The sequence below is a fragment of the Solanum verrucosum genome, unplaced genomic scaffold (genome assembly GCF_900185275.1).
Source record: "Solanum verrucosum unplaced genomic scaffold, falcon-dt-bn FXZP01000087.1, whole genome shotgun sequence".
NCBI lineage: Eukaryota > Viridiplantae > Streptophyta > Magnoliopsida > Solanales > Solanaceae > Solanum > Solanum verrucosum.
The window spans coordinates 941,722-952,090 of NW_026020084.1; the positions used below are offsets into that span (position 1 = coordinate 941,722).

General features: G+C 35.4%; 1 pseudogene; it reads right to left on the bottom strand.

Moving 5' to 3' along the window:
• Nucleotides 1-1,899: 1,899 nt before the first annotated feature.
• Nucleotides 1,900-3,312, bottom strand: LOC125824271 (synaptotagmin-5-like; annotated as a pseudogene).
• Nucleotides 3,313-10,369: the final 7,057 nt, after the last annotated feature.

The following is a 10,369-nucleotide window of genomic DNA, read 5'->3' on the forward strand; positions in this document are numbered from 1 at the left end:
AGAGGATGTCTAGCTATTCTGAAACCTTCCATATAGTAGTTTGCCAAAAGAAGCTTTATTCCATTTCATTCATCTTCAACTTTTAGTCCTAAAAAATTATATATGGGAGGCACACCTTATCCCAAGAAATCAAAGGTGTCTTTCTCTGATCTGCAGTACATCCCCATACAAAGTTCTTAAATAGTTGACATGTAAGATCAACCCTCCAATCCATTAATCAAGAACATTAACTTGCAATCAAAGGTGTCTTTCTCTGATTCATATGATATTTTTGATCTATTTTAGGAAAAATTTGACTGTGATAACATGAATGATCAAAGAGATAATGTTTTGCAACATATGAGAAAGCTTTGGAACAATTGGAGAGGATCGTTGCACAAGAATATGAAATCCAATTATTGCATGAGGTTCTAAAAGATGTGACGATAGGAGCAGACAAGACTGATTGGGAATGGTTGGTCAAGGAACAGTTTTTATCTGATTAGTTTAAGGTATGATTGCATAGCTATTGATTTAATTTATTTCCAAGTCACATATGATTACTGTTTTGGAATAGTTCTTTTGATTAAATGATTTCATTTGTGATCAAGAGGATGCAAAGTAGTTACAAAAGTTAATTTAAGAATAAAAATAGAATCATTAAACAAGCTTGTGATAATTTCAACTTGTGTTGGTAATGCAGGAATCAAGTACAAGAAACACAATAACCTGGCCTAAGTTGTGTATGCCTCATCGTACGGGTAATAAGCCTATAAGAGAGATTATTTACAAAATGGTAAATAAATCATCAAACCCTACAAGGAAACCTCCTTTTTGTATAAAAGATCTTATAGTACTTACTTTTTTTATTATTGTTAAGGGAAGCAAAAATGGTAATCCACCAAACTTGGCAACTCTCTTCTTTGAAACTCGTAAAAAGGGAAATGAGCTTATCAAACACGAAACCAATGAAAAATATGTATGTTTATTGATAAATTTCGTTTAACATTTTCCCTCTGGATTGATTCATTGAAATATTTTGAACATTCTTGTATTTTATAGGCTGAAATTCAAGAGCTATACAAACTGAACCGTCTCTTACTAATAATGAGGTAGTGGAACGGTGCTTTGGACCTCAATGCAAAAGTTGTGCAGTTGGATTTTATGGTGGGATAACCACTAAGGAGTTGAAAGGTGGTAGTACTTCTAAGGTTGTGTTGTTGGAAGAACTAAAAACAACTCGAAAAGAAAAGGAATTACTACAAAAAAATATTGATATTCTAGAGAGTAAATATGATCGCCTTGAAAGTATAGTGGTTCGTCAACATCCATCACTTCCATCGCCTCCACCAGGTTAGCAAACTTTTCTTTAGCTATTCCATGATGTGTATTTTTCAATTAATTTAGTGATGCCATTAACAAATGCTCATTTTTGATAAGGGCTTTGCTTATGCAGTGGTCTGTCTTTCTATGATAAGTTGATTTTAGAGGGTAGACAATCTTTAATTGTATTACTTTACATGGTTAACGAGACTACATGCTTATAGATTATTCATATCTCTGTTTTAATCATGATGTATTCCTTTGTTCCGAACTAAGTTCCTTTCCTGCAAGTTCAACTTATTATTTGTGTTGCATGTTAAATCCTTACTGTGTTATAGTTTTAGAATACTGATCTCAAAACTTGTTGAACTTTTTTTTAAAAAAAATTACTAAATTTTTATTCTTGTCCAGCTCCAACCTTCAGCTTCTCTTCAAAGGTTTCACAGCTTTACAATATCTCTCCTCTGTTTATAATAAATCACGTACAAAAAATATTCGATTATTCATGTTGTCGTTCCCATTCAATTAGGGAATAAAGAAATTTTACTCCATGTACAAAACTAACAAGAATATAAAACTGAAGTTTGCTGTTCATCATTAGTAGTCTCTGTATATTGGTTGTGGATTCCATTTGAGATGCAAGTTCAGTTTCCCTAATTTACCCTCAGCTAATTCATACTAGTCTTTGTATGCACCTTCCATTAGAACCATTGTTAAAGTCAGTATGCATTTCCTATGAAATCCTTTACAAATGTGTCATGGTCCCAAACTTCTAGCATTAACATGTCATGTAATCCGTCCTCAACAACAAAAACAAAAGTTTGATTCCATATCGTGTTTAGACTTTCATCTACAACCCTGGTTTTGTTCTTGATTTGAGCCTTCTTCATGATCAGAAAGACTTAGGGGTCAGCCTTCCCCCATATATAAGCTGGGGGCAGGTCATCAGCTAATACCACGTTAATAGAAAGTACCCCTCATATTATTACCTCTCTTCTATTGTTGGTTTCACTTCCGTTTGGACTAACATATTTTCCTTCTGCCGAGTTTTTAAGAACTCTCTCTAATGAAGTCATTAGCTTATTCTGAGAAAAAGGGTTACTTAGCCTATTGTTCATGCCATTCGAGCAGAGCAATAGCTCCAAGTTCTCCTGGCCCCTATTTTTCTTATCCCTCTGAATTTCCAAATCTTTCACCAACTTCAACCAGATATCCTTCACTTTACCAGGCTCAAGCTCATTCAAAAAATATGGGCACATCCATTAGTTCAGTTGACTGAAGCCCTTCATCGTCATAGATTTTTACCACTAAGTGTTGTATCAATGTATCTTTGACTACGAACTCAAAATGCTCATTCCAAATTGGGTTCAAATCGTTGTTAATTATTTTGCTTTTTTCGTTAGTCTCATAGAGGGCGTACATATAATACAACAAAAGGATCAGATTTTCCAAAGAAATCTTTATTTGTTAATTCCTTTACCTCAACAAGTTTCACTTCCAATACTCCGGTAAGATTCAGTTCAAGGATACTATAATCCCTAGTTAAAATGGGAATAACTTTTCTTGCTAGCCACGTGATAGTCTTCAATATAGTCCCAGAGGGTTCCCTTAATTGCATCACATAGGCCAGGAATTGTTGTCAAGTCACCACCAATTACTTTAAGCATAAAATCCAGCTTTTTCCTCTGCCTTAGAAAATATCATACAACTCCAAAGCAAGGAAACTCATCAACAAGTGGCCTAAAGATGAGCGTGAAAATACCAGTTAACCCAATGTTTTTCACCTTCACTGGTAATGCTACACCAACATAAGTCTTGATATCGAGTATTTTTCTTGGATTCCCATCCCATTGCATCTCTAATTCCATAGGTATACCCTCACTTCCATCTTCAATAATAGAAATCCCTGTGAATTGTGGAGCAACTGTACCAAGAGTGAACTTTGAAAAAAATCACAAGCCTATATTGTTCCAAACTGGGCTCCACACTTGACATTACTAGTTATGATGCTGCTTCATCCACATATAACCAGATCTTTTCAAGATGAGAATTAAGACATGCCCACTTTTGGGCTCTTTGGTGATTAAATAATTGATTTATGCTTTAATAGTTATAAGTTATAGCTATCTCGCATTCTCTTACGAATTGACCTCAAATTGTTTTTTTAACAGATGAAGAATGTGATGAAGATTAAAGAATGTGTTGTTGAAGAATTGTGGAGCCAGCTAAAAAGAAAGATTATATTTTTATTATTGGTCCAGATCTAGAGATGTTTTAACCTATGCAACTATTTCATTTTCTCAATTTTTAGGATTCGATAGATGTCGAACATGTATGTTTTATAATATTATGTCGAACATCTATGTTATTTAGATCTTATGTTGAACATGTATATTTTTTAGATATTGTGTTAAACACACATTTGTATGTAAGTTTTCCAGTATGTTCGTTCATGGCAAAACAATTATGAAATTTTATATTAAATTTTTTATTGCTTGTGAAAAAAAAGAAATGCTATTAAGATCCGGAACTGCTCGAGGAACATAAAAACTATATATAATTATGTGAAACTAAATTTGTGAAACAAACTTTGTCGTTAAATTTATTAAAAGCAATGAAAGGAATTTAAACTTGGTTGGTAAAAGTAATGTAATCAATGAAAGAATCTGACCACTAAAAGTACTTGTAAAGACTAGAAATTGTGGTTTTACTTCAATGTTTTAACGACCAAATGACCATCAAAGAAGGGAATTTGTGGTTGTTGTTAGTAAATGCAGCGACCGGATATATCGTTGTCACTAAGTGATATCTAATGAGCAGCTATGCAATCAGGTCGTTAACCTTTAACGACGGATCTATTAACGATGGTGACGGCCAATTTATTCCCGATCGTTATAGAACTTTAATGATTGGATATGGACTTTTAACGACCAAATTTTCTTTCGTTAAAACACATTTTCTTGTACACCTCATCAATAAATTCTTGAGGATCTTCCTCGACCGTAGAAACATGAAACTCCAGAGGATTCATTCTAGTGAATTCTCTCACTTTTGTTGTCGTCATACCCACATTTTGATTCACCGGGACCACAACCACCCTATTGGCTTGAGCCAACACTTGAAAAACGGCTCTAAAATCTGCATTAGTCACTTGTTCGACCAAAGGGTCAAGCAGAACTTGAGGAGCTTGAGGAGGAGCTTCTAATTCCCCATTCTCTCTCACATTCATTCTAGCATAAGCCCTTAAAGTGGACATATCTTGTAGAGCATTGGATAAGGATTCAGAGAGAGCCATTATAGAGTTAAAAATTTTTGTACACCCTTAGAGTAATTAAAGAAGTGGAATTCCCTGAACATATTATAACTTCTCATTCATAAGTGTGGCACACTTCACACTCATGAACAAGACTCTATTTGATGTGGCTTATGAGACTTCTTAGGACCTTTCTAATCCTTGTGCTTTAAATACAAAGGTCGTCACAACCCAAAGAATAGCCTAGGACTAACATGGCGTCTAGGACCCCGAGAGGCCTTACACATACCACTTAAAATACATCATATAATATAATATAAATTTAAGAGATTTAAATGATAATTTCAACATATGTGCTTATAAAACATAACAGAAGTCTAACACAGTCTCAAATCCATCTAGAGCATTAAGAGTGATCGGGAAGTAGCATGTAGATCACATACATTGCTGAAAAGAAAAGCTATAATGAAATACAGTCTAGGTCCTCAGAACATGAGTACTCACCAATCTTCAATAACTACTAACTGATCCCTAGCCACATAAATGTGAATCTGGAAAGCCAGACACTACATTTGGAAGAATATAGGCTAAAGTATGTGTTAGTACAAATATGTACCAAGTATGATAGCAATGCATAAGAGTATGAAATAATGCTAAAAGGACCTTTTTGTGACATGCAATTACCAAGCAAAAAGCATGATAAAGTGGGGTTAGAAAACATAATTCATAGAAACATGATCAATCCAAGCTAACATCTTTAATCAATTCATGAGATACTTCTAGAAGTAACCTTAGCTCATTATTGTAAGACATTTACCTTTAACTAATATTGAGACCATATGAGCTATTAACATGGACTCCAGTGTCTACCCGACACCAAAAAGGGGTGTCCTACTTGTTAAGGTAAGACCATGCGATTCTAGCTTTTATGGATTGACTAGCTAGTGTGTATCTAGACAACCTATGGTGGCACATAGTTTATGAGATATGGGTAATCGACACTTGTCCACTCTGTGCTAAGCATAATTCATACGAAATATTGATTAGTCTTAAAAATTCATAACATTCATGAGACATGGGTAATCGCCACTTGTCTTATCATTTTACGTCATGGATAATCACCGCTTGCCTCATTATCCACGGAAGGGCACATCAAGTAAAAAATACAAGCTAAGTTTCATTAGAACAACTCCATAAGTCTTGATTCAATTCAGATGAGAAGATCTCTCAACCTTATGAATACATTATGTGAGAAATCCTTTCACAACAACAACAACGTTGGTGCTTCGATCTCTAAAGAAGGTCTTAAAGTATTTTCATTAATTTCATAAAAATATGCATATCCTCATAAGCACATCTTTCATGATTCAAAAGCTTCATTATTTGAACAATTCTAGAAATCATGGATTTCACATGGGTTCAACTTAGAAATATGCAATTTCTTGAATTCATGCATAAAAAGACATCAATCAATAATACAATAATTGACAAGAACCCATGAGATTGATTAAAAACCCTAACATCTATTGGAGATTATTTTTTGTGAAAATAGGAGAATTAAAGAACCCTACAATGGAAAGGACCTTATAGATTAATACTACCATACCTTAATGCCAAGAGCATACAATCAATGGCTAAATTGGAGACTTGACTTTAAACCCTAGTATTCTTCTTCAAGCTTTTAGAGAGAGAAATATTTGGGAGGATGGACTTATTCTTCTTTTAGGATGATAGAATGAATTCAATTAGAAGATTTTGGGGGTAAAAACATTTACATAGGGCCTTTAATTGAAGGTAAAATAACATAGTATTGGGTTAGAATAATTAGGAAAAGACCCAAAAGACCTTATTAAAAATAATTATCAACCTCACCAATGACTAGAAATACGGTTCGTTGGTCTGATCACGGGCCATCCTGGTTGGTCGTTGCTGGGTTCAGAATCCCTCAATTTTGGACCGCTATCGACGGAATCCATACACGATTCTTGGGTCCACCTACGGGCCGTGCACCTCCACCATAGGTCCCAACTTTTGGTTCTAAAATTTATCTAAGTCTGGTACCCACCTATGAGACCTACCTACGTTACGTGGATGGAACAACAGACCGTCTTGGTGAACCGTAAGATAAATACTAAAATTTGACATTTTTGTGAAAAATTGGATTCACCAACCATGGGCCTACCTACGGACCATCTGCCAGACCACGAACTATTAGTGGCTCCATTAGTTTTGGCATAAGATCCTACAGGACTGCAGTTTTTCCCATCTTTTCTAATCCGAGGTTAAGTAGACCAACTTAGTATAAAGCTTTGGTTATGAATTATCGCAAATAAACTAAAATCTAAGATAAATCAAGAGTTAACAAGAAATATAGGGGTGCGGGGATCTGAATTCGATACCACATAAGGGTTTCTATGCTGCTCTATAGTGATAAACATTCATGAATAAGCGAAGTAATCTTCATTGATGCTAATCATTTCTGGATCTCAAAGCATACATGCAAAGAATCTCCTTTCAATTTCATCTAAATGTGAATCCTAAACAACTAAATACCTTAATCTATTCTCTCTTTCAATAATTGGGAAAATCGATCAAACCCATAACCTCTCTTCCAAGCAAGTCATAGACATCAAACCTAAATTGCTAGTATTGAACTAATCACCCACTTCAATATATCTCTTTAGAACATCAACTTTAGATTGGAAGTAGGAATTAAATTTGCAACCTTAACCCTTGAGTTAATATGACTAAATTCATTCGTGAACAACAACAAATCTGAACATAGCACAATATCCACTACATTAAATTAACACCCAACCCCATTTTCCTAGATCTTGGCGTTTCAACGACCCATCACAAAAATTAAAAAATTGTACCTTCTATGAAAGATTCCATGGGCAACTTCAAATAAAGAAATTAAGAGTAGACCCACTATAGATTCAACTTCAATTTATCAATATTTAACACCAAGTTGTAAATCCCAAGAGCTAGAAAGTATTTTTCAAAGGTAAAGTGTTCTTAGACTATCTCTACTCACTTTTTGATCAACTCTCCAAATCAAAAACCTCTCTAAAAATTATATCCTTTGTGCTATTTATACTTTCCCAAAATTTGGCCCAAAATCTACTTTGTAACCGACTCAGTGACAATAGTTGGGCTCACGAAACTTGCTCAATGAATTGCCTTTTTTTTTCTTAGCTCACCTTGTGATGATCTAGGCTTCAGGTGTTTAAACCTCAGCTGATGAACTCGATTGAGTCGACCCATCACTCTCGAAAATCACAAAGTACCACCTTGTTTGCCTTTCAAGCATTGCATCTTTTTTTGCACACAGTCACATTGGGCGATGTTCATCTGGGTCACCATTCTCGTTCTCTGTGTCACCATCTTTACCATAGTCCGCTGACCTTCTTTGATAGACATTAGTGTTTTGCACTGTCAACTTGCGCGAGGTCATTCTAAGTTGGCTATCTGTCCATCATCTTAGGTGATCTACAATATTCATTTTTCTCTTATTTTTGTATTTATTTATAATTCTTTCAAACATTAGTCCTTGCCTTGTCCAATTACCCTCATAATGGTAAATCATCAACATTTGATCAGAAAAGGACAAAATTAGGAATTGAGGACACTAATTATTGTGCTAAATGCTCCGTAAATGAGTATAAATCAACCACTTATCAATAATCGCTTTGGTTTTTGAAGTAGAGGTTACTAATTGAGGGATTGCCCATCTAGAAATTACAAGAGAAGGGATGGTAGGCAAGCTCTACCTAGTCGTTCGAGTTCAAGTGCTCCAAAGCAAAACTAGTTGTATGCACTCCAAACTCGTCATAAGCAAGAGTGTTCTCCCAAAGTGGTTACCGGTACATTCAATAGCTTTCATCATGATGTTTATGCTTTACTTAATCCCGATGCTACCTTGTATTTTGTGAAGCCATATGTGGTGATGAGGTTTGATGTTCTTCTAGATTTTTGTTACACCTTTTTTGGTCTGTACTCCTATTGGTGAATCTACTATGGCTAAGAGAGTTTATAGAAATTGTCATGTCTCCTTATACAAAAGAGTCACTCATGTTGATTCTATCGAGCTTGATATGTTAGATTTTGATGTTACTCTTGGTATGGATTTGCTCCATTCTCGTTATGTATCCATTAATTGTAGAACCGAGTGGTCAAAATTCAATATGCAAATGAGCCCGTCCTAGAGTGGAAAGAGGGAAATTGTATGCTTAAAGGTCATGTTGTTTCTTGTCTTAAAGATAGAAAAACAATTTCTAAGGGTTGCATATATCATCTTATTCACGTAAGGGATACAGATTCTGAAAGCCCTACTCTTGAGTCGATCGCTGTTCTGAATGAGTTTCCAAAAGTATTTTACGGTTATCTACCAAGTGAGTTTCCTCCCAATAGGGAAATAGACTTCGGTATTTACATTCTCCCATATACGCAACCTCTCTCTATCCCTCTTTATCGTATGGCTCCAACAGAACATAAGTAATTTAAAGAGTAATGGAAGGATTTGTTGGATAAAATTTTCATCCAATTGAGTGTCTCTCCATGGGGTGTTTCAGTTTTATTTGTTCATACGAATAATGGTTCACTTCGCATGTGTATTGATTACCAACAATTTAAAAAGGTTACCATTAAGAATAAATACACTATTCCAAGGATAGATTATTTATTTGATTAACTCCAAGGAGAGAGCTACTTCTCTAAGATCTACATTCGGTCGGGTTATTATTAATTGAGGATGATAGAATATGACATTCTGAAGATGCCTTTTCCGAATCGGTATGGTCATTATCAATTTTTGGTAATGCAATTTGGGTTGACTAAAACTCCAGCCGCATTTATGGATTTGATGAAGAATGGTGTTTACACAATACCTTGACATGTTTGCAATTGTGTTTATCGATGATTTCTTGATTTACTCAATCAGTGTGGATAAGTACACTGATCATTTGAGTATTCTGTTGCAAGTCCTCAAGGACCAACAACTATTTGCAAAGTTTAGAAAATGTGAGATTTGGTTGAGCCCCATGGTTTTTCTTTGTCAAATTTTTCTAGTACATGTATTAAGGTTGATCCTAAGAAGAAGAATGTTTGTTAAGATTTTTCCTAGACCTCTATCCCCTTTGGATATTCAAAGTTTCTTGGGTTTGGCAAGTTATTATATGTGTGTTAAAGGGTTTTCTTCAATCGCCTCTCCATTGACTAGATAGACCCAAAAGAAAGTTAAGTTCTTATGGTCGGAATCCTGTGTGAAACACCCCAAATTTGAGTAAAGGGAATAGTATATGAAAACTCCAAGATGTCACCCCCCAGGGACTAACCACGACACGTGGGTTAGACCATGCCCCGTAGGTGGCCTCATAGATAGATCCCCTCGAAACTGCCTAAGGCAGAATCACGCCACGACCTACGCCCCGTGGATGGGTCCACGAGTTGTGGTTGGGGGTATCATGGGTGACCAAGAAAATCTCTGACACCAAACCACGATTGACCAGGAAGGACCGTAGGTCAATCCACGGTTCGTCAGTCATGGTCTCGTGGGACAGGCCCTGACAGTTATTTTAGGGACTTAAGGGTCTTTTCCAATTTTAATTAAAATTAAGTGTTGTCGTTTTGACTAAACCTAGACCAGATATGTAAGTATTTTAGACCCCTATATTTTCCCATTTAATTCATTCTCTCAATTCCCAAAAGAAAAAAACACAAAACTCTCTCTCAAATATTCTCTCTCTAGAAGTTGGAAGAAGAAGGAAGAAATTGAAGCTAAGGTAAACTCAAGTCTTCAATATTCAAGCTTGC